Here is a 22,153-nt window from a genome sequence, read left to right on the forward strand (position 1 = left end):
GTTCTGCTCAATGCACAAGGCATCAACCCTTCCACCAATGCCCATAAATGGAAGATACAGTTTATTGAGGATCGGGTTAATGAACATTTCCTGCCATTCACCACAAGAAGGACTTCATCTCAAATCGATCACTATTACGACGAAGCAACGGTTTATCTTTTCCTGCCATTCACCACAATAAGAACATCAATGTCAAAACGATCACTAATAGACGAAGGCCGGTTAGCTCAGTTGGTTAGAGCGTCGTGCTAATAACGCGAATGTCGTGGGTTCGAGCCCCATACTGGCCATATACTTTACATTTTTTTAAGTTTGCAATCTTCCATGTTTGCGCAGGCGGACTCCCATGGGGATCTTTCTGAATTGACGGGCACCACACGGGCACCACACGGGCACCACACGGGCACCACACGGGCACCACTTGTTTTCTTAACACTACATAAAACATAAAGACATAAATGAAAAGTTGTGCCCTTCAGTTCAGAAAGATCCTTATATGGCTCAAAACTTCACTTTGCAACACACAGCTTTCACGTTCAATCCCAAAGTTCGTACAATGAATAAGCGACTCCGATCGAACCAATGCCTTGTCAGTGAATCTGGTAGACGGAAGCCATGTTAAGGCGGCGATCTGGCAGAATCGTTAGCACGCCGGGCGAAAGGCTTAGTGGTATTACGTCTGTCTTTACGTTCTGAGTTCGAATTCCGCCGAGGTCGACTTTGCCTTTCATACTTTCAAAGTCGATAAATTAAGTACCACTTAAGTACTCATCGACTGGATCCTCAACCGAAATTGTGGGCCTTGTGCCTAAAGTAGAAAAGACAGAAGCTATGCGAAAGCTCGTTGTGTATATATGCGTCGTTGCGTCTGCCGTCTCACCAACACTTCACAACAGGTGTTGGTCTGTTTACGTCTCCGTAACGTGGCGTATCGGCAAAATGACCGATAAAATAGTACTACACAAAAATATATCGCGTCGGTTCGCTCGACTTAACCAACACAAGAAATTGTTCCAGCATGGCCGCAGTCCAACGACCGAAACAAATAAAGGATAAAACAAGGAAATATTTTAATTTTTAAAAAAAAGGGTAAAAAACACGAATCTCGCGAGACGGATTCGAACCATCGACCTAAGGATGTCAGACGTTTCAATAACAAACTACAGTCCTCCGCTCTACCAACTGAGCTATCGCGAGACACGGATACACAGATTCTCAAATAGATTAGTCGTAAGAAATGTGAAGTTAAAACTACGCCGACTGTTTGGTATTTTGTGAGAGGAGGAGAAGAAGCAGGAGGTGGAGAAGAAGCAGGACGCGGAGGAGGAGCAAGAGGAGGAGCAGGAGGAGGAACAGGAGAAACAGGAGGAGCATGAGGAGGAGGCAAGTGGTATAAGGGAAAATTCAGAGAGGAGGGGTGAGGGAATATGTTAGTATGTAAGATATGTAAGGAAACGGGGACGGAATATAGCAGTGTTTAGGAAAAACCCAGAGACCTTTGTGTCTCTCTATCTATCTATCTATTTGTCTGTCTCTCTATCAGTCTATCTCTGTCTGTTTATTCTGTTTATCTCTCCCCCCCACTCTCTCTCTCTTTCTGCATACAGATATCTCTCTGTCTATTGGTCCCTGAATGTACAGGTGTCTATCCGACACTCTACGTACGTAGGTATCTCTCTATCTGTCTATACACAGGTATCCGTTTGTTGACCTGTCTTTATACAGTTGTCTATATGGATGTCTATCTAGCACTTTGTCTCTCTTTACATATATACGTAGGTGTCTATCTCACAACTTCTCCATGCATATAACCACAAAGCATTTCTATGTAAACTGCATTTACCAAGTAGAGGTGCGAAACCGTATTAGCCCCTTGATTCCCTTCACTGACTTACTTTAAACAACTCCACAATGATTAAAGTTGAAACCGACTTTCGTAGAATTTGAACTCACAGCGTAAAGAGAAATAACAAAATACTTCGAAACGAGTTATCTTTTCCTGCCATTCACCACAATAAGGACGTCACTATCAAAACGATCAGTAGAAGACGAAGGCCGGTTAGCTCAGTTGGTTAGAGCGTCGTGCTAATAACGCGAATGTCGTGGGTTCGAGCCCCATACTAGCAATATATGTTTTTATTCTTACGATCTTTTATGTTTGCGCAGGCATGCTTGTATGGTTAAGAACGTCGCTTTGCAGCCCACTGCGTTCATGTTCAATCCCAAAGTACGTACCATGAATAAACGATCCAACCAATACCTCGTCAATGAATATGGTAGACAGAGTTGTGTTAAGGCGGCGAGCTGGCAGAATGGTCAGCACGCCGGGCGAAATGTTTAGCGGTATTTCGTTTGTCTTATGTTCTGAGTTCAAATTCCGCCGAGGTCGACTTTGCCTTTCATCTTTTCGGAAAGGATAAATTTCGACTCATGTAGAATTCGAACTCACGGTGTAAAGTGCAATAAATAAATACTACTCAACGCTCTGTCTTTTCAGCCATTTACTACAATAAGTACATCAATGTTAAAATGGTAGAGCGTTTAGGAGAGGGCCGGTTAGCTCAGTTGGTTAGAGCGTCGTGCTAATAACGCGAATGTCGTGGGTTCGAGCCCCATACTGGCCATATAACTTTTGTACCTGCGTTCTTTTTTCGCAGACATGGTTTTATGGTTGAAAACTTCACTTTGCAACCACCTGCTTTCACATTCGATCACAAAATTCGTACCATGAATAAGCGTCGTCTTCTATAGTCCAGATAGAACCAATGCCTTGGGAGGAGAAGAAGAAGAAAGTGGAATAGGGAAAGGTTTAGAGGGGAGGGGGAATGTGTTGGTGTGTAACACATGTAAGGAAAGAGAGACGGAATACTGTTGAAAGAAAGACCTGGAAATCTATTTATATTTATTTATCTGTCTGTCAGTCTCACATTTAATGTCCTCCCTCCCTCCCCCTCTCCCTCCATTTATTTATCTATCTAAATAAACACCTGCATACACATAGTTACCTAGCTAACTATGTGTATGCAGGTGTTTATTTCTCAGCCTGTTTATGCTCAAAGGCAAACTCTGTCTCTCTTCAAAGTTGAAGCCGACTTTCGTAGAATTTGAACTCACAGCGTAAAGACAAATAACAAAATACCACTCAACCACCTACCTTTTCAGCCATTCACCACAATAAGGTCGTCAATGTCAAAACGGTTGGCAGGTTATCGAAGGCCGGTTAGCTCAGTTGGTTAGAGCGTCGTGCTAATAACGCGAATGTCGTGGGTTCGAGCCCCATACTGGCCACATAGCTTTTTTGATATTTGTATTCTTTTGCGCAGGTATGGTTGCATCATTAAGAAATTCGCTTTGCAACCATCTGCTTTCACATTCAATCCCACAGTTCGTACCATGAATAACCGTCTTCCATACCTCATAGCAAATCTATACCTTCTCAGCGAATCTGGTAGACGAAAACTGTGTGCAATCCCGTTGTATGTCGTTGTGTATGCCGTCCCAGCAACACTTGGCAACTGGAGTTACTGTGTTTTCGTACCCGTAACTTCGATTTTCGGCAAGATGTCCGATGAAATAGTACCACACGAAAATATACTGACAGAGTTTGCTAGACTTAGCCACCCCACGGAAGTGTTCCAGCATGACCGCAGTCATACAACCAGAACAAGTGAAAGATAAAATAAAGAAATATTTTAATTAAAAAAAATAAAAACACAAATCTCGCGAGACGGATTCGAACCACCGACCTAAGGATGTCAGACGTTCAAATAACAAACTACAGTCCTCCGCTATACCAACTGAGCTATCGCGAGACACAGTCAAATCATCTGCAAAATAGTTTAGTCCTAAGAAATATGAAATTAAAAATACGCCAACTGTTTGGTATTATGTGTGAGAAGGAAACAGTGAGGAGGAAGAGAAGGCAAGTTGAATGAGGGAAGATTTAGAGGGGAGGAGGGAATATGTTAGTAAGACATGTAAGAAACGGAGACGGAGTATAGAAGTGCTTAGGAAAAAATCCGGAAACCTTTCAATCTGTCTATCTATCTATCTGCTTGTCTCTTTGTGTGTCATTCAAACTCTGTCTTTCTATTTCCCTCCCCCCTCTCTCCCTCTCTCTCTCTCTCTGTCTCTCTCTCTCTATCTCTCTCTCTCTCTCTCTCTCTCACTCTCCCTCTCTCTTTCTCTCTCTTATTCTATATCAGTCTCTTTATGCTTACAGGCAACTCTGCCTCTCTCCAAAGCTGAAGCCGACTTTCGTAGACTTTGAACTCTCAGTGTAAAGAGAAACAAGAAAATGCTACCCAATGACTTATCTTTTCTGCCATTCATCACAATAAGGACATCAATGTTCAAAATGTGAATCCTTCCCATGAAGGCCGGTTAGCTCAGTTGGTTAGAGCGTCGTGCTAATAACGCGAATGTCGTGGGTTCGAGCCCCATACTGGCCATTTAACTTCTGTACCTGCGTTCGTTTTGCGCAGGCATGGGTTTATGGTTGAAAACTTCGCTTTGCAACCACCTGCTTTCACATTCGATCACAAAATTCGTACCATGAATAAGCGTCGTCTTCTATCGAACCAATAGATAGAACCAATGCCTTGTCAGTGAATCTGGTAAACGGAAACTATGTGGAGGCTCGCTGTGTATATATGGGTGTATACCTGTCGATGTGTATGCCGCGCCACCAACGCTTCACAGCGAGAGTTGGTCTCTTTACGTCCCCGTATCTTGGCATTTTGGCAAAAAGACCGATAAAATACTACCACACAAGGATATATAGAGCGGGTTTGCTCGTCTTGACCACCTCAAGAAGGTGCTCCAGCAAAGCCAGAGACCAACGACCAAAACAAGTAAAAGATAAATTTTTTTTTAAATATCAAAATCAGTCATCACTATCGCCTCAACAGTTCTGCTCAATGCACAAGGCATCAACCCTTCCACCCATGCCCATAAATGGAAGATACAGTTTATTGAGGATCGGGTTAATGAACATTTCCTGCCATTCACCACAATAAGAACATCAATGTCAAAACGTTCACTAACTGACGAAGGACGGTTAGCTCAGTTGGTTAGAGCGTCGTGCTAATAACGCGAATGTCGTGGGTTCGAGCCCCATACTGGCCATTTAACTTCTGTACCTGCGTTCGTTTTGCGCAGGCATGGGTTTATGGTTGAAAACTTCGCTTTGCAACCACCTGCTTTCACATTCGATCACAAAATTCGTACCATGAATAAGCGTCGTCTTCTATCGAACCAATAGATAGAACCAATGCCTTGTCAGTGAATCTGGTAAACGGAAACTATGTGGAGGCTCGCTGTATATATATGGGTGTATACCTGTCGATGTGTATGCCGCGCCACCAACGCTTCACAGCGAGAGTTGGTCTCTTTACGTCCCCGTATCTTGGCATTTTGGCAAAAAGACCGATAAAATACTACCACACAAGGATATATAGAGCGGGTTTGCTCGTCTTGACCACCTCAAGAAGGTGCTCCAGCAAAGCCAGAGACCAACGACCAAAACAAGTAAAAGATAAATTTTTTTTTAAATATCAAAATCAGTCATCACTATCGCCTCAACAGTTCTGCTCAATGCACAAGGCATCAACCCTTCCACCCATGCCCATAAATGGAAGATACAGTTTATTGAGGATCGGGTTAATGAACATTTCCTGCCATTCACCACAATAAGAACATCAATGTCAAAACGTTCACTAACTGACGAAGGCCGGTTAGCTCAGTTGGTTAGAGCGTCGTGCTAATAACGCGAATGTCGTGGGTTCGAGCCCCATACTGGCCATATACTTTACATTTTTTTAAGTTTGCAATCTTCCATGTTTGCGCAGGCGGACTCCTATGGGGATCTTTCTGAATTGACGGGCACCACACGGGCACCACACAGGCACCACTTGTTTTCTTAACACTACATAAAACATAAAGACATAAATGAAAAGTTGTGCCCTTCAGTTCAGAAAGATCCTTATATGGCTCAAAACTTCACTTTGCAACACACAGCTTTCACGTTCAATCCCAAAGTTCGTACAATGAATAAGCGACTCCGATCGAACCAATGCCTTGTCAGTGAATCTGGTAGACGGAAGCCATGTTAAGGCGGCGATCTGGCAGAATCGTTAGCACGCCGGGCGAAAGGCTTAGTGGTATTACGTCTGTCTTTACGTTCTGAGTTCGAATTCCGCCGAGGTCGACTTTGCCTTTCATCCTTTCAAAGTCGATAAATTAAGTACCACTTAAGTACTCATCGACTGGATCCTCACCCGAAATTGTGGGCCTTGTGCCTAAAGTAGAAAAGACAGAAGCTATGCGAAAGCTCGTTGTGTATATATGCGTCGTTGTGTCTGCCGTCTCACCAACACTTCACAACAGGTGTTGGTCTGTTTACGTCTCCGTAACGTGGCGTATCGGCAAAATGACCGATAAAATAGTACTACACAAAAATATATCGCGTCGGTTCGCTCGACTTAACCAACACAAGAAATTGTTCCAGCATGGCCACAGTCCAACGACCGAAACAAATAAAGGATAGAACAAGGAAATATTTTAATTTAAAAAAAAAGGGAAAAAAACAAGAATCTCGCGAGACGGATTCGAACCATCGACCTTAGGATGTCAGACGTTTCAGTAACAAACTACAGTCCTCCGCTCTACCAACTGAGCTATCGCGAGACACGGATACACTGATTCTCAAATAGATTAGTCGTAAGAAATGTGAAGTTAAAACTACGCCGACTGTTTGGTATTATGTGAGAGGAGGAGAAGAAGCAGGAGGTGGAGAAGAAGTAGGACGCGGAGGAGGAGCAAGAGGAGGAGCAGGAGGAGGAACAGGAGAAACAGGAGGAGCATGAGGAGGAGGCAAGTGGTATAAGGGAAGATTCAGAGAGGAGGGGTGAGGGAATATGTTAGTATGTAAGATATGTAAGGAAACGGGGACGGAATATAGCAGTGTTTAGGAAAAACCCAGAGACCTTTGTGTCTCTCTATCTATCAATCTATTTGTCTGTCTCTCTATCAGTCTATCTCTGTCTGTTTATTCTGTTTATCTCTCCCCCCCCCCACTCTCTCTCTCTCTTTCTGCATACAGATATCTCTCTGTCTATTGGTCCCTGAATGTACAGGTGTCTATCCGACACTCTACGTACGTAGGTATCTCTCTATCTGTCTATACACAGGTATCCGTTTGTTGACCTGTCTTTGTACAGTTGTCTATATGGATGTCTATCTAGCACTTTGTCTCTCTTTACATATATACGTAGGTGTCTATCTCACAACTTCTCCATGCATATAACCACAAAGCATTTCTATGTAAACTGCATTTACCAAGTAGAGGTGCGAAACCGTATTAGCCCCTTGATTCCCTTCACTGACTTACTTTAAACAACTCCACAATGATTAAAGTTGAAACCGACTTTCGTAGAATTTGAACTCACAGCGTAAAGAGAAATAACAAAATACTTCGAAACGAGTTATCTTTTCCTGCCATTCACCACAATAAGGACGTCACTATCAAAACGATCAGTAGAAGACGAAGGCCGGTTAGCTCAGTTGGTTAGAGCGTCGTGCTAATAACGCGAATGTCGTGGGTTCGAGCCCCATACTAGCCATATATGTTTTTATTCTTACGATCTTTTATGTTTGCGCAGGCATGCTTGTATGGTTAAGAACGTCGCTTTGCAGCCCACTGCGTTCATGTTCAATCCCAAAGTACGTACCATGAATAAACGATCCAACCAATACCTCGTCAATGAATATGGTAGACAGAGTTGTGTTAAGGCGGCGAGCTGGCAGAATGGTCAGCACGCCGGGCGAAATGTTTAGCGGTATTTCGTTTGTCTTATGTTCTGAGTTCAAATTCCGCCGAGGTCGACTTTGCCTTTCATCTTTTCGGAAAGGATAAATTTCGACTCATGTAGAATTCGAACTCACGGTGTAAAGTGCAATAACTAAATACTACTCAACGCTCTGTCTTTTCAGCCATTTACTACAATAAGTACATCAATGTTAAAATGGTAGAGCGTTTAGGAGAGGGCCGGTTAGCTCAGTTGGTTAGAGCGTCGTGCTAATAACGCGAATGTCGTGGGTTCGAGCCCCATACTGGCCATATAACTTTTGTACCTGCGTTCTTTTTGCGCAGGCATGGGTTTATGGTTGAAAACTTCGCTTTGCAACCACCTGCTTTCACATTCGATCACAAAATTCGTACCATGAATAAGCGTCGTCTTCTATAGTCCAGATAGAACCAATGCCTTGGGAGGAGAAGAAGAAGAAAGTGGAATAAGGAAAGGTTTAGAGGGGAGGGGAAATGTGTTGGTGTGTAACACATGTAAGGAAAGAGAGACGGAATACTGTTGAAAGAAAGACCTGGAAATCTATTTATATTTATTTATCTGTCTGTCAGTCTCACATTTAATGTCCTCCCTCCCTCCCCCTCTCCCTCCATTTATTTATCTATCTATCTAAATAAACACCTGCATACACATAGTTACCTAGCTAACTATGTGTATGCAGGTGTTTATTTCTCAGCCTGTTTATGCTCAAAGGCAAACTCTGTCTCTCTTCAAAGTTGAAGCCGACTTTCGTAGAATTTGAACTCACAGCGTAAAGACAAATAACAAAATACCACTCAACGACCTACCTTTTCAGCCATTCACCACAATAAGGTCGTCAATGTCAAAACGGTTGGCAGGTTATCGAAGGCCGGTTAGCTCAGTTGGTTAGAGCGTCGTGCTAATAACGCGAATGTCGTGGGTTCGAGCCCCATACTGGCCACATAGCTTTTTTGATATTTGTATTCTTTTGCGCAGGTATGGTTGCATCATTAAGAAATTCGCTTTGCAACCATCTGCTTTCACATTCAATCCCACAGTTCGTACCATGAATAACCGTCTTCCATACCTCATAGCAAATCTATACCTTCTCAGCGAATCTCGTAGACGAAAACTGTGTGCAATCCCGTTGTATGTCGTTGTGTATGCCGTCCCAGCAACACTTGGCAACTGGAGTTACTGTGTTTTCGTACCCGTAACTTCGATTTTCGGCAAGATGTCCGATGAAATAGTACCACACGAAAATATACTGACAGAGTTTGCTAGACTTAGGCACCCCACGGAAGTGTTCCAGCATGACCGCAGTCATACAACCGGAACAAGTGAAAGATAAAATAAAGAAATATTTTAATAAAAAAAAATAAAAACACAAATCTCGCGAGACGGATTCGAACCACCGACCTAAGGATGTCAGACGTTCAAATAACAAACTACAGTCCTCCGCTATACCAACTGAGCTATCGCGAGACACAGTCAAATCATCTGCAAAATAGTTTAGTCCTAAGAAATATGAAATTAAAAATACGCCAACTGTTTGGTATTATGTGTGAGAAGGAAACAGTGAGGAGGAAGAGAAGGCAAGTTGAATGAGGGAAGATTTAGAGGGGAGGAGGGAATATGTTAGTAAGACATGTAAGAAACGGAGACGGAGTATAGAAGTGCTTAGGAAAAAATCCGGAAACCTTTCAATCTGTCTATCTATCTATCTGCTTGTCTCTTTGTGTGTCATTCAATCTCTGTCTTTCTATTTCCCTCCCCCCTCTCTCCCTCTCTCTCTCTCTCTCTCTGTCTCTCTCTCTCTCTCTGTCTCTCTCTCTCTCTCTGTCTCTCTCTCTCTCTATCTCTCTCTATCTCTCTCTATCTCTCTCTCTCTCTCTATCTCTCTCTCTCTCTCTCTCTCTCTCTCACTCTCTCTCCCCCTCTCTCTTTCTCTCTCTTATTCTATATCAGTCTCTTTATGCTTACAGGCAACTCTGCCTCTCTCCAAAGCTGAAGCCGACTTTCGTAGACTTTGAACTCTCAGTGTAAAGAGAAACAAGAAAATGCTACCCAACGACTTATCTTTTCTGCCATTCATCGCAATAAGGACATCAATGTTCAAAATGTTAATCATTCCCATGAAGGCCGGTTAGCTCAGTTGGTTAGAGCGTCGTGCTAATAACGCGAATGTCGTAGGTTCGAGCCCCATACTGGCCATTTAACTTTTGTACCTGCGTTCTTTTTGCGCAGGCATGGGTTTATGGTTGAAAACTTCGCTTTGCAACAACCTGCTTTCACATTCGATCACAAAATTCGTACCATGAATAAGCGTCGTCTTCTATCGAACCAATAGATAGAACCAATGCCTTGTCAGTGAATCTGGTAAACGGACACTATGTGGAGGCTCGCTGTGTATATATGGGTGTATACCTGTCGATGTGTATGCCGCGCCACCAACGCTTCACAGCGAGAGTTGGTCTCTTTACGTCCCCGTATCTTGGCATTTTGGCAAAAAGACCGATAAAATACTACCACACAAGGATATATAGAGCGGGTTTGCTCGTCTTGACCACCTCAAGAAGGTGCCCCAGCAAGGCCACAGACCAACGACCAAAACAAGTAAAAGATAAAAAATTTTTTAAATATCAAAATCAGTCATCACTATCGCCTCAACAGTTCTGCTCAATGCACAAGGCATCAACCCTTCCACCAATGCCCATAAATGGAAGATACAGTTTATTGAGGATCGGGTTAATGAACATTTCCTGCCATTCACCACAAGAAGGACTTCATCTCAAATCGATCACTATTACGACGAAGCAACGGTTTATCTTTTCCTGCCATTCACCACAATAAGAACATCAATGTCAAAACGATCACTAACAGACGAAGGCCGGTTAGCTCAGGTGGTTAGAGCGTCGTGCTAATACCGCGAATGTCGTGGGTTCGAGCCCCATACTGGCCATATCCTTTACTTTTTTTTAAGTTTGCAATCTTCCATGTTTGCGCAGGCGGACTCCCATGGGGATCTTTCTGAATTGACGGGCACCACACAGGCACCACTTGTTTTCTTAACACTACATAAAACATAAAGATATAAATGAAAAGTTGTGCCCTTCAGTTCAGAAAGATCCTTATATGGCTCAAAACTTCACTTTGCAACACACAGCTTTCACGTTCAATCCCAAAGTTCGTACAATGAATAAGCGACTCCGATCGAACCAATGCCTTGTCAGTGAATCTGGTAGACGGAAGCCATGTTAAGGCGGCGATCTGGCAGAATCGTTAGCACGCCGGGCGAAAGGCTTAGTGGTATTACGTCTGTCTTTACGTTCTGAGTTCGAATTCCGCCGAGGTCGACTTTGCCTTTCATCCTTTCAAAGTCGATAAATTAAGTACCACTTAAGTACTCATCGACTGGATCCTCACCCGAAATTGTGGGCCTTGTGCCTAAAGTAGAAAAGACAGAAGCTATGCGAAAGCTCGTTGTGTATATATGCGTCGTTGCGTCTGCCGTCTCACCAACACTTCACAACAGGTGTTGGTCTGTTTACGTCTCCGTAACGTGGCGTATCGGCAAAATGACCGATAAAATAGTACTACACAAAAATATATCGCGTCGGTTCGCTCGACTTAACCAACACAAGAAATTGTTCCAGCATGGCCGCAGTCCAACGACCGAAACAAATAAAGGATAAAACAAGGAAATATTTTAATTAAAAAAAAAATAGGAAAAAAACACGAATCTCGCGAGACGGATTCGAACCATCGACCTAAGGATGTCAGACGTTTCAATAACAAACTACAGTCCTCCGCTCTACCAGCTGAGCTATCGCGAGACACGGATACACTGATTCTCAAATAGATTAGTCGTAAGAAATGTGAAGTTAAAACTACGCCAACTGTTTGGTATTATGTGAGAGGAGGAGAAGAAGCAGGAGGTGGAGAAGAAGCAGGACGCGGAGGAGGAGCAAGAGGAGGAGCAGGAGGAGGAACAGGAGAAACAGGAGGAGCATGAGGAGGAGGCAAGTGGTATAAGGGAAGATTCAGAGAGGAGGGGTGAGGGAATATGTTAGTATGTAAGATATGTAAGGAAACGGGGACGGAATATAGCAGTGTTTAGGAAAAACCCAGAGACCTTTGTGTCTCTCTCTCTATCTATCTATTTGTCTGTCTCTCTATCAGTCTATCTCTGTCTGTTTATTCTGTTTATCTCTCCCCCCCCCCACTCTCTCTCTCTTTCTGCATACAGATATCTCTCTGTCTATTGGTCCCTGAATGTACAGATGTCTATCCGACACTCTACGTACGTAGGTATCTCTCTATCTGTCTATACACAGGTATCCGTTTGTTGACCTGTCTTTGTACAGTTGTCTATATGGATGTCTATCTAGCACTTTGTCTCTCTTTATATATATACGTAGGTGTCTATCTCACAACTTCTCCATGCATATAACCACAAAGCATTTCTATGTAAACTGCATTTACCAAGTAGAGGTGTGAAACCGTATTAGCCCCTTGATTCCCTTCACTGACTTACTTTAAACAACTCCACAATGATTAAAGTTGAAACCGACTTTCGTAGAATTTGAACTCACAGCGTAAAGAGAAATAACAAAATACCACTCAACCACCTACCTTTTCAGCCATTCACCACAATAAGGTCGTCAATGTCAAAACGGTTGGCGGGTTATCGAAGGCCGGTTAGCTCAGTTGGTTAGAGCGTCGTGCTAATAACGCGAAAGTCGTGGGTTCGAGCCCCATACTGGCCACATAGCTTTTTTGATATTTGTATTCTTTTGCGCAGGTATGGTTGCATCATTAAGAAATTCGCTTTGCAACCATCTGCTTTCACATTCAATCCCACAGTTCGTACCATGAATAACCGTCTTCCATACTTCATAGAAAATCTATGCCTTCTCAGCGAATCTGGTAGACGAAAACTGTGTGCAATCCCGTTGTATGTCGTTGTGTATGCCGTCCCAGCAACACTTGGCAACTGGAGTTACTGTGTTTTCGTACCCGTAACTTCGATTTTCGGCAAGATGTCCGATGAAATAGTACCACACGAAAATATACTGACAGAGTTTGCTAGACTTAGGCACCCCACGGAAGTGTTCCAGCATGACCGCAGTCATACAACCGGAACAAGTGAAAGATAAAATAAAGAAATATTTTAATAAAAAAAATAAAAACACAAAACTCGCGAGACGGATTCGAACAACCGACCGAAGGATGTCAGACGTTCAAATAACAAACTACAGTCCTCCGCTCTACCAACTGAGCTATCGCGAGACACAGTCACATCATCTGCAAAATAGTTTAGTCCTAAGAAATATGAAATTAAAAATATGCCAACTATTTGGTATTATGTGTGAGAAGGAAACAGTGAGGAGGTAGAGAAGGCAAGTTGAATGAGGGAAGATTTAGAGGGGAGGAGGGAATATGTTAGTAGGACATGTAAGAAACGGAGACGGAGTATAGAAGTGCTTAGGAAAAAATCCGGAAACCTTTCAATCTGTCTATCTATCTATCTGCTTGTCTCTTTGTGTGGCATTCAATCTCTGTCTTTCTATTTCCCTCCCCCCTCTCTCCTTCTCTCTCTCTCTCTGTCTCTCTCTCTCTCTCTCTATCTCTCTCTCTTTCTCTCTCTCTCTCCCTCTCTCTTTCTCTCTCTTATTCTATATCAGTCTCTTTATGCTTACAGGCAACTCTGCCTCTCTCCAAAGCTGAAGCCGACTTTCGTAGACTTTGAACTCTCAGTGTAAAGAGAAACAAGAAAATGCTACCCAACGACTTATCTTTTCTGCCATTCATCACAATAAGGACATCAATGTTCAAAATGTTAATCCTTCCCATGAAGGCCGGTTAGCTCAGTTGGTTAGAGCGTCGTGCTAATAACGCGAATGTCGTGGGTTCGAGCCCCATACTGGCCATTTAACTTTTGTACCTGCGTTCTTTTTCCGCAGGCATGGGTTTATGGTTGAAAACTTCGCTTTGCAACCACCTGCTTTCACATTCGATCACAAAATTCATACCATGAATAAGCGTCGTCTTCTATCGAACCAATAGATAGAACCAATGCCTTGTCAGTGAATCTGGTAAACGGAAACTATGTGGAGGCTCGCTGTGTATATATGGGTGTATACCTGTCGATGTGTATGCCGCGCCACCAACGCTTCACAGCGAGAGTTGGTCTCTTTACGTCCCCGTATCTTGGCATTTTGGCAAAAAGACCGATAAAATACTACCACACAAGGATATATAGAGCGGGTTTGCTCGTCTTGACCACCTCAAGAAGGTGCTCCAGCAAGGCCACAGACCAACGACCAAAACAAGTAAAAGATAAAAAAATTTTTAAATATCAAAATCAGTCATCACTATCGCCTCAACAGTTCTGCTCAATGCACAAGGCATCAACCCTTCCACCAATGCCCATAAATGGAAGATACAGTTTATTGAGGATCGGGTTAATGAACATTTCCTGCCATTCACCACAAGAAGGACTTCATCTCAAATCGATCACTATTACGACGAAGCAACGGTTTATCTTTTCCTGCCATTCACCACAATAAGAACATCAATGTCAAAACGATCACTACTAGACGAAGGCCGGTTAGCTCAGTTGGTTAGAGCGTCGTGCTAATAACGCGAATGTCGTGGGTTCGAGCCCCATACTGGCAATATACTTTACATTTTTTTAAGTTTGCAATCTTCCATGTTTGCGCAGGCGGACTCCTATGGGGATCTTTCTGAATTGACGGGCACCACACGGGCACCACACAGGCACCACTTGTTTTCTTAACACTACATAAAACATAAAGACATAAATGAAAAGTTGTGCCCTTCAGTTCAGAAAGATCCTTATATGGCTCAAAACTTCACTTTGCAACACACAGCTTTCACGTTCAATCCCAAAGTTCGTACAATGAATAAGCGACTCCGATCGAACCAATGCCTTGTCAGTGAATCTGGTAGACGGAAGCCATGTTAAGGCGGCGATCTGGCAGAATCGTTAGCACGCCGGGCGAAAGGCTTAGTGGTATTACGTCTGTCTTTACGTTCTGAGTTCGAATTCCGCCGAGGTCGACTTTGCCTTTCATACTTTCAAAGTCGATAAATTAAGTACCACTTAAGTACTCATCGACTGGATCCTCACCCGAAATTGTGGGCCTTGTGCCTAAAGTAGAAAAGACAGAAGCTATGCGAAAGCTCGTTGTGTATATATGCGTCGTTGCGTCTGCCGTCTCACCAACACTTCACAACAGGTGTTGGTCTGTTTACGTCTCCGTAACGTGGCGTATCGGCAAAATGACCGATAAAATAGTACTACACAAAAATATATCGCGTCGGTTCGCTCGACTTAACCAACACAAGAAATTGTTCCAGCATGGCCGCAGTCCAACGACCGAAACAAATAAAGGATAAAACAAGGAAATATTTTAATTTAAAAAAAAAAGGGTAAAAAACACGAATCTCGCGAGACGGATTCGAACCATCGACCTAAGGATGTCAGACGTTTCAATAACAAACTACAGTCCTCCGCTCTACCAACTGAGCTATCGCGAGACACGGATACACTGATTCTCAAATAGATTCGTCGTAAGAAATGTGAAGTTAAAACTACGCCGACTGTTTGGTATTATGTGAGAGGAGGAGAAGAAGCAGGAGGTGGAGAAGAAGCAGGACGCGGAGGAGGAGCAAGAGGAGGAGCAGGAGGAGGAACAGGAGAAACAGGAGGAGCATGAGGAGGAGGCAAGTGGTATAAGGGAAGATTCAGAGAGGAGGGGTGAGGGAATATGTTAGTATGTAAGATATGTAAGGAAACGGGGACGGAATATAGCAGTGTTTAGGAAAAACCCAGAGACCTTTGTGTCTCTCTATCTATCTATCTATTTGTCTGTCTCTCTATCAGTCTATCTCTGTCTGTTTATTCTGTTTATCTCTCCCCCCCCCCCACTCTCTCTCTGTTTCTGCATAAAGATATCTCTCTGTCTATTTGTCCCTGAATGTACAGGTGTCTCTCCGACACTCTACGTACGTAGGTATCTCTCTATCTGTCTATACACAGGTATCCGTTTGTTGACCTGTCTTTGTACAGTTGTCTATATGGATGTCTATCTAGCACTTTGTCTCTCTTTATATATATACGTAGGTGTCTATCTCACAACTTCTTCATGCATATAACCACAAAGCATTTCTATGTAAACTGCATTTACCAAGTAGAGGTGCGAAACCGTATTAGCCCCTTGATTCCCTTCACTGACTTACTTTAAACAACTCCACAATGATTAAAGTTGAAACCGACTTTCGTAGAATTTGAACTCACAGCGTAAAGAGAAATAACAAAATACCACTCAACCACCTACCTTTTCAGCCATTCACCACAATAAGGTCGTCAATGTCAAAACGGTTGGCAGGTTATCGAAGGCCGGTTAGCTCAGTTGGTTAGAGCGTCGTGCTAATAACGCGAATGTCGTGGGTTCGAGCCCCATACTGGCCACATAGCTTTTTTGATATTTGTATTCTTTTGCGCAGGTATGGTTGCATGATTAAGAAATTCGCTTTGCAACCATCTGCTTTCACATTCAATCCCACAGTTCGTACCATGAATAACCGTCTTCCATACCTCATAGCAAATCTATACCTTCTCAGCGAATCTGGTAGACGAAAACTGTGTGCAATCCCGTTGTATGTCGTTGTGTATGCCGTCCCAGCAACACTTGGCAACTGGAGTTACTGTGTTTTCGTACCCGTAACTTCGATTTTCGGCAAGATGTCCGATGAAATAGTACCACACGAAAATATACTGACAGAGTTTGCTAGACTTAGGCACCCCACGGAAGTGTTCCAGCATGACAGCAGTCATACAACCGGAACAAGTGAAAGATAAAATAAAGAAATATTTTAATAAAAAAAAATAAAAACACAAATCTCGCGAGACGGATTCGAACCACCGACCTAAGGATGTCAGACGTTCAAATAACAAACTACAGTCCTCCGCTCTACCAACTGAGCTATCGCGAGACACAGTCAACTCATCTGCAAAATAGTTTAGTCCTAAGAAATATGAAATTAAAAATACGCCAACTGTTTGGTATTATGTGTGAGAAGGAAACAGTGAGGAGAAAGAGAAGGCAAGTTGAATGAGGGAAGATTTAGAGGGGAGGAGGGAATATGTTAGTAAGACATGTAAGAAACGGAGACGGAGTATAGAAGTGCTTAGGAAAAAATCCGGAAACCTTTCAATCTGTCTATCTATCTATCTGCTTGTCTCTTTGTGTGTCATTCAATCTCTGTCTTTCTATTTCCCTCCCCCCTCTCTCACTCTCTCTCTCTCTCTGTCTCTGTCTCTCTCTATCTCTCTCTCTCTCTCTCTCTCTCTCTCCCCCTCTCTCTTTCTCTCTCTTATTCTATATCAGTCTCTTTATGCTTACAGGCAACTCTGCCTCTCTCCAAAGCTGAAGCCGACTTCCGTAGACTTTGAACTCTCAGTGTAAAGAGAAACAAGAAAATGCTACCCAATGACTTATATTTTCTGCCATTCATCACAATAAGGACATCAATGTTCAAAATGTGAAACCTTCCCATGAAGGCCGGTTAGCTCAGTTGGTTAGAGCGTCGTGCTAATAACGCGAATGTCGTGGGTTCGAGCCCCATACTGGCCATTTAACTTTTGTACCTGCGTTCATTTTGCGCAGGCATGGGTTTATGGTTGAAAACTTCGCTTTGCAACCACCTGCTTTCACATTCGATCACAAAATTCGTACCATGAATAAGCGTCGTCTTCTATCGAACCAATAGATAGAACCAATGCCTTGTCAGTGAATCTGGTAAACGGAAACTATGTGGAGGCTCGCTGTGTATATATGGGTGTATACCTGTCGATGTGTATGCCGCGCCACCAACGCTTCACAGCGAGAGTTGGTCTCTTTACGTCCCTGTATCTTGGCATTTTGGCAAAAAGACCGATAAAATACTACCACACAAGGATATATAGAGCGGGTTTGCTCGTCTTGACCACCTCAAGAAGGTGCTCCAGCAAGGCCACAGACCAACGACCAAAACAAGTAAAAGATAAAAAAAATTTTAAATATCAAAATCAGTCATCACTATCGCCTCAACAGTTCTGCTCAATGCACAAGGCATCAACCCTTCCACCAATGCCCATAAATGGAAGATACAGTTTATTGAGGATCGGGTTAATGAACATTTCCTGCCATTCACCACAAGAAGGACTTCATCTCAAATCGATCACTATTACGACGAAGCAACGGTTTATCTTTTCCTGCCATTCACCACAATAAGAACATCAATGTCAAAACGATCACTAATAGACGAAGGCCGGTTAGCTCAGTTGGTTAGAGCGTCGTGCTAATAACGCGAATGTCGTGGGTTCGAGCCCCATACTGGCCATATACTTTACATTTTTTTAAGTTTGCAATCTTCCATGTTTGCGCAGGCGGACTCCTATGGGGATCTTTCTGAATTGACGGGCACCACACGGGCACCACACGGGCACCACTTGTTTTCTTAACACTACATAAAACATAAAGACATAAATGAAAAGTTGTGCCCTTCAGTTCAGAAAGATCCTTATATGGCTCAAAACTTCACTTTGCAACACACAGCTTTCACGTTCAATCCCAAAGTTCGTACAATGAATAAGCGACTCCGATCGAACCAATGCCTTGTCAGTGAATCTGGTAGACGGAAGCCATGTTAAGGCGGCGATCTGGCAGAATCGTTAGCACGCCGGGCGAAAGGCTTAGTGGTATTACGTCTGTCTTTACGTTCTGAGTTCGAATTCCGCCGAGGTCGACTTTGCCTTTCATCCTTTCAAAGTCGATAAATTAAGTACCACTTAAGTACTCATCGACTGGATCCTCACCCGAAATTGTGGGCCTTGTGCCTAAAGTAGTAAAGACAGAAGCTATGCGAAAGCTCGTTGTGTATATATGCGTCGTTGCGTCTGCCGTCTCACCAACACTTCACAACAGGTGTTGGTCTGTTTACGTCTCCGTAACTTGGCGTATCGGCAAAATGACCGATAAAATAGTACTACACAAAAATATATCGCGTCGGTTCGCTCGACTTAACCAACACAAGAAATTGTTCCAGCATGGCCGCAGTCCAACGACCGAAACAAATAAAGGATAAAACAAGGAAATATTTTAATTAAAAAAAAAAAGGGAAAAAAACACGAATCTCGCGAGACGGATTCGAACCATCGACCTAAGGATGTCAGACGTTTCAATAACAAACTACAGTCCTCCGCTCTACCAACTGAGCTATCGCGAGACACGGAGACACTGATTCTCAAATAGATTAGTCGTAAGAAATGTGAAGTTAAAACTACGCCAACTGTTTGGTATTATGTGAGAGGAGGAGAAGAAGCAGGGGGTGGAGAAGAAGCAGGACGTGGAGGAGGAGCAAGAGGAGGAGCAGGAGGAGGAACAGGAGAAACAGGAGGAGCATGAGGAGGAGGCAAGTGGTATAAGGGAAGATTCAGAGAGGAGGGGTGAGGGAATATGTTAGTATGTAAGATATGTAAGGAAACGGGGACGGAATATAGCAGTGTTTAGGAAAAACCCAGAGACCTTTGTGTCTCTCTATCTATCTATCTATTTGTCTGTCTCTCTATTAGTCTATCTCTGTATGTTTATTCTGTTTATCTCTCCCCACCCCCACTCTCTCTCTCTTTCTGCATACAGATATCTCTCTGTCTATTGGTCCCTGAATGTATAGGTGTCTATCCGACACTCTACGTACGTAGGTATCTCTCTATCTGTCTATACGCAGGTATCCGTTTGTTGACCTGTCTTTGTACAGTTGTCTATATGGATGTCTATCTAGCACTTTGTCTCTCTTTATATATATACGTAGGTGTCTATCTCACAACTTCTCCATGCATATAACCACAAAGCATTTCTATGTAAACTGCATTTACCAAGTAGAGGTGCGAAACCGTATTAGCCCCTTGATTCCCTTCACTGACTTACTTTAAACAACTCCACAATGATTAAAGTTGAAACCGACTTTCGTAGAATTTGAACTCACAGCGTAAAGAGAAATAACAAAATACCACTCAACGACCTACCTTTTCAGCCATTCACCACAATAAGGTCGTCAATGTCAAAACGGTTGGCAGATTATCGAAGGCCGGTTAGCTCAGTTGGTTAGAGCGTCGTGCTAATAACGCGAATGTCGTGGGTTCGAGCCCCATACTGGCCACATAGCTTTTTTGATATTTGTATTCTTTTGCGCAGGTATGGTTGCATCATTAAGAAATTCGCTTTGCAACCATCTGCTTTCACATTCAATCCCACAGTTCGTACCATGAATAACCGTCTTCCATACCTCATAGCAAATCTATACCTTCTCAGCGAATCTGGTAGACGAAAACTGTGTGCAATCCCGTTGTATGTCGTTGTGTATGCCGTCCCAGCAACACTTGGCAACTGGAGTTACTGTGTTTTCGTACCCGTAACTTCGATTTTCGGCAAGATGTCCGATGAAATAGTACCACACGAAAATATACTGACAGAGTTTGCTAGACTTAGGCACCCCACGGAAGTGTTCCAGCATGACCGCAGTCATACAACCGGAACAAGTGAAAGATAAAATAAAGAAATATTTTAATAAAAAAAAATAAAAACACAACTCTCGCGCGACGGATTCGAACCACCGACCTAAGGATGTCAGACGTTCAAATAACAAACTACAGTCCTCCGCTCTACCAACTGAGCTATCGCGAGACACAGTCAAATCATCTGCAAAATAGTTTAGTCCTAAGAAATATGAAATTAAAAATACGCCAACTGTTTGGTATTATGTGTGAGAAGGAAACAGTGAGGAGAAAGAGAAGGCAAGTTGAATGAGGGAAGATTTAGAGGGGAGGAGGGAATATGTTAGTAAGACATGTAAGAAACGGAGACGGAGTATAGAAGTGCTTAGGAAAAAATCCGGAAACCTTTCAATCTGTCTATCTATCTATCTGCTTGTCTCTTTGTGTGTCATTCAATCTCTGTCTTTCTATTTCCCTCCCCCCTCTCTCCCTATCTCTCTCTCTCTGTCTCTATCTCTCTCTGTCTCTCTCTCTCTCTCTCTGTATCTCTCTCTCTCTCTCTCTCTCTCTCTCCCTCTCTCTTTCTCTCTCTTATTCTATATCAGTCCCTTTATGCTTACAGGCAACTCTGCCTCTCTCCAAAGCTGAAGCCGACTTTCGTAGACTTTGAACTCTCAGTGTAAAGAGAAACAAGAAAATGCTACCCAACGACTTATCTTTTCTGCCATTCATCACAATAAGGACATCAATGTTCAAAATGTTAATCCTTCCCATGAAGGCAGGTTAGCTCAGTTGGTTAGAGCGTCGTGCTAATAACGCGAATGTCGTGGGCTCGAGCTCCATACTGGCCATTTAACTTTTGTACCTGCGTTCTTTTTGCGCAGGCATGGGTTTATGGTTGAAAACTTCGCTTTGCAACCACCTGCTTTCACATTCGATCACAAAATTCGTACCATGAATAAGCGTCGTCTTCTATCGAACCAATAGATAGAACCAATGCCTTGTCAGTGAATCTGGTAAACGGAAACTATGTGGAGGCTCGCTGTGTATATATGGGTGTATACCTGTCGATGTGTATGCCGCGCCACCAACGCTTCACAGCGAGAGTTGGTCTCTTTACGTCCCTGTATCTTGGCATTTTGGCAAAAAGACCGATAAAATACTACCACACAAGGATATATAGAGCGGGTTTGCTCGTCTTGACCACCTCAAGAAGGTGCTCCAGCAAGGCCACAGACCAACGACCAAAACAAGTGAAAGATAAAAAAATTTTTAAATATCAAAATCAGTCATCACTATCGCCTCAACAGTTCTGCTCAATGCACAAGGCATCAACCCTTCCACCAATGCCCATAAATGGAAGATACAGTTTATTGAGGATCGGGTTAATGAACATTTCCTGCCATTCACCACAAGAAGGACTTCATCTCAAATCGATCACTATTACGACGAAGCAACGGTTTATCTTTTCCTGCCATTCACCACAATAAGAACATCAATGTCAAAACGATCACTAATAGACGAAGGCCGGTTAGCTCAGTTGGTTAGAGCGTCGTGCTAATAACGCGAATGTCGTGGGTTCGAGCCCCATACTGGCCATATACTTTACATTTTTTTAAGTTTGCAATCTTCCATGTTTGCGCAGGCGGACTCCTATGGGGATCTTTCTGAATTGACGGGCACCACACGGGCACCACACGGGCACCACACGGGCACCACTTGTTTTCTTAACACTACATAAAACATAAAGACATAAATGAAA

General features: G+C 43.1%; 25 non-coding genes across 25 annotated transcripts; 15 read left to right on the forward strand and 10 right to left on the reverse strand.

The window, feature by feature from the left end:
- The first annotated feature begins 216 nt into the window (after nt 1-216).
- On the forward strand, nt 217-290 carry Trnai-aau (transfer RNA isoleucine (anticodon AAU)). Its single transcript has one exon. It is a non-coding gene; the product is annotated as a tRNA-Ile (tRNA).
- Nucleotides 291-1,103: 813 nt separating this feature from the next.
- Trnay-gua (transfer RNA tyrosine (anticodon GUA)) lies at nt 1,104-1,197 on the reverse strand. The gene is made up of 2 exons: nt 1,161-1,197; nt 1,104-1,139 (listed from the first exon to the last, which is right to left on the reverse strand). It is a non-coding gene; the product is annotated as a tRNA-Tyr (tRNA).
- Nucleotides 1,198-2,550: 1,353 nt separating this feature from the next.
- Trnai-aau (transfer RNA isoleucine (anticodon AAU)) lies at nt 2,551-2,624 on the forward strand. The gene has a single exon. It is a non-coding gene; the product is annotated as a tRNA-Ile (tRNA).
- A 590-nt stretch (nt 2,625-3,214) lies between these two features.
- Trnai-aau (transfer RNA isoleucine (anticodon AAU)) lies at nt 3,215-3,288 on the forward strand. Its single transcript has one exon. It is a non-coding gene; the product is annotated as a tRNA-Ile (tRNA).
- A 430-nt stretch (nt 3,289-3,718) lies between these two features.
- On the reverse strand, nt 3,719-3,812 carry Trnay-gua (transfer RNA tyrosine (anticodon GUA)). The gene is made up of 2 exons: nt 3,776-3,812; nt 3,719-3,754 (listed from the first exon to the last, which is right to left on the reverse strand). It is a non-coding gene; the product is annotated as a tRNA-Tyr (tRNA).
- Nucleotides 3,813-4,377: 565 nt separating this feature from the next.
- On the forward strand, nt 4,378-4,451 carry Trnai-aau (transfer RNA isoleucine (anticodon AAU)). The gene has a single exon. It is a non-coding gene; the product is annotated as a tRNA-Ile (tRNA).
- A 1,278-nt stretch (nt 4,452-5,729) lies between these two features.
- On the forward strand, nt 5,730-5,803 carry Trnai-aau (transfer RNA isoleucine (anticodon AAU)). The gene has a single exon. It is a non-coding gene; the product is annotated as a tRNA-Ile (tRNA).
- Nucleotides 5,804-6,593: 790 nt separating this feature from the next.
- On the reverse strand, nt 6,594-6,687 carry Trnay-gua (transfer RNA tyrosine (anticodon GUA)). The gene is made up of 2 exons: nt 6,651-6,687; nt 6,594-6,629 (listed from the first exon to the last, which is right to left on the reverse strand). It is a non-coding gene; the product is annotated as a tRNA-Tyr (tRNA).
- Nucleotides 6,688-7,548: 861 nt separating this feature from the next.
- On the forward strand, nt 7,549-7,622 carry Trnai-aau (transfer RNA isoleucine (anticodon AAU)). The gene has a single exon. It is a non-coding gene; the product is annotated as a tRNA-Ile (tRNA).
- Nucleotides 7,623-8,045: 423 nt separating this feature from the next.
- Nucleotides 8,046-8,119, forward strand: Trnai-aau (transfer RNA isoleucine (anticodon AAU)). Its single transcript has one exon. It is a non-coding gene; the product is annotated as a tRNA-Ile (tRNA).
- Nucleotides 8,120-8,713: 594 nt separating this feature from the next.
- Nucleotides 8,714-8,787, forward strand: Trnai-aau (transfer RNA isoleucine (anticodon AAU)). Its single transcript has one exon. It is a non-coding gene; the product is annotated as a tRNA-Ile (tRNA).
- Nucleotides 8,788-9,217: 430 nt separating this feature from the next.
- Trnay-gua (transfer RNA tyrosine (anticodon GUA)) lies at nt 9,218-9,311 on the reverse strand. The gene is made up of 2 exons: nt 9,275-9,311; nt 9,218-9,253 (listed from the first exon to the last, which is right to left on the reverse strand). It is a non-coding gene; the product is annotated as a tRNA-Tyr (tRNA).
- Nucleotides 9,312-11,568: 2,257 nt separating this feature from the next.
- Nucleotides 11,569-11,662, reverse strand: Trnay-gua (transfer RNA tyrosine (anticodon GUA)). Its single transcript has 2 exons — nt 11,626-11,662; nt 11,569-11,604 (listed from the first exon to the last, which is right to left on the reverse strand). It is a non-coding gene; the product is annotated as a tRNA-Tyr (tRNA).
- An 859-nt stretch (nt 11,663-12,521) lies between these two features.
- Trnai-aau (transfer RNA isoleucine (anticodon AAU)) lies at nt 12,522-12,595 on the forward strand. Its single transcript has one exon. It is a non-coding gene; the product is annotated as a tRNA-Ile (tRNA).
- A 429-nt stretch (nt 12,596-13,024) lies between these two features.
- Nucleotides 13,025-13,118, reverse strand: Trnay-gua (transfer RNA tyrosine (anticodon GUA)). The gene is made up of 2 exons: nt 13,082-13,118; nt 13,025-13,060 (listed from the first exon to the last, which is right to left on the reverse strand). It is a non-coding gene; the product is annotated as a tRNA-Tyr (tRNA).
- A 567-nt stretch (nt 13,119-13,685) lies between these two features.
- On the forward strand, nt 13,686-13,759 carry Trnai-aau (transfer RNA isoleucine (anticodon AAU)). Its single transcript has one exon. It is a non-coding gene; the product is annotated as a tRNA-Ile (tRNA).
- Nucleotides 13,760-15,298: 1,539 nt separating this feature from the next.
- On the reverse strand, nt 15,299-15,392 carry Trnay-gua (transfer RNA tyrosine (anticodon GUA)). The gene is made up of 2 exons: nt 15,356-15,392; nt 15,299-15,334 (listed from the first exon to the last, which is right to left on the reverse strand). It is a non-coding gene; the product is annotated as a tRNA-Tyr (tRNA).
- Nucleotides 15,393-16,252: 860 nt separating this feature from the next.
- On the forward strand, nt 16,253-16,326 carry Trnai-aau (transfer RNA isoleucine (anticodon AAU)). Its single transcript has one exon. It is a non-coding gene; the product is annotated as a tRNA-Ile (tRNA).
- Nucleotides 16,327-16,756: 430 nt separating this feature from the next.
- On the reverse strand, nt 16,757-16,850 carry Trnay-gua (transfer RNA tyrosine (anticodon GUA)). The gene is made up of 2 exons: nt 16,814-16,850; nt 16,757-16,792 (listed from the first exon to the last, which is right to left on the reverse strand). It is a non-coding gene; the product is annotated as a tRNA-Tyr (tRNA).
- A 567-nt stretch (nt 16,851-17,417) lies between these two features.
- On the forward strand, nt 17,418-17,491 carry Trnai-aau (transfer RNA isoleucine (anticodon AAU)). Its single transcript has one exon. It is a non-coding gene; the product is annotated as a tRNA-Ile (tRNA).
- A 674-nt stretch (nt 17,492-18,165) lies between these two features.
- On the forward strand, nt 18,166-18,239 carry Trnai-aau (transfer RNA isoleucine (anticodon AAU)). Its single transcript has one exon. It is a non-coding gene; the product is annotated as a tRNA-Ile (tRNA).
- A 791-nt stretch (nt 18,240-19,030) lies between these two features.
- Nucleotides 19,031-19,124, reverse strand: Trnay-gua (transfer RNA tyrosine (anticodon GUA)). The gene is made up of 2 exons: nt 19,088-19,124; nt 19,031-19,066 (listed from the first exon to the last, which is right to left on the reverse strand). It is a non-coding gene; the product is annotated as a tRNA-Tyr (tRNA).
- An 859-nt stretch (nt 19,125-19,983) lies between these two features.
- Nucleotides 19,984-20,057, forward strand: Trnai-aau (transfer RNA isoleucine (anticodon AAU)). Its single transcript has one exon. It is a non-coding gene; the product is annotated as a tRNA-Ile (tRNA).
- A 430-nt stretch (nt 20,058-20,487) lies between these two features.
- Nucleotides 20,488-20,581, reverse strand: Trnay-gua (transfer RNA tyrosine (anticodon GUA)). The gene is made up of 2 exons: nt 20,545-20,581; nt 20,488-20,523 (listed from the first exon to the last, which is right to left on the reverse strand). It is a non-coding gene; the product is annotated as a tRNA-Tyr (tRNA).
- A 1,335-nt stretch (nt 20,582-21,916) lies between these two features.
- On the forward strand, nt 21,917-21,990 carry Trnai-aau (transfer RNA isoleucine (anticodon AAU)). Its single transcript has one exon. It is a non-coding gene; the product is annotated as a tRNA-Ile (tRNA).
- Nucleotides 21,991-22,153: the final 163 nt, after the last annotated feature.

Source organism: Octopus bimaculoides, chromosome 4 (genome assembly GCF_046866305.1).
Source record: "Octopus bimaculoides isolate indiv1 chromosome 4, ASM4686630v1, whole genome shotgun sequence".
Lineage (NCBI taxonomy): Eukaryota > Metazoa > Mollusca > Cephalopoda > Octopoda > Octopodidae > Octopus > Octopus bimaculoides.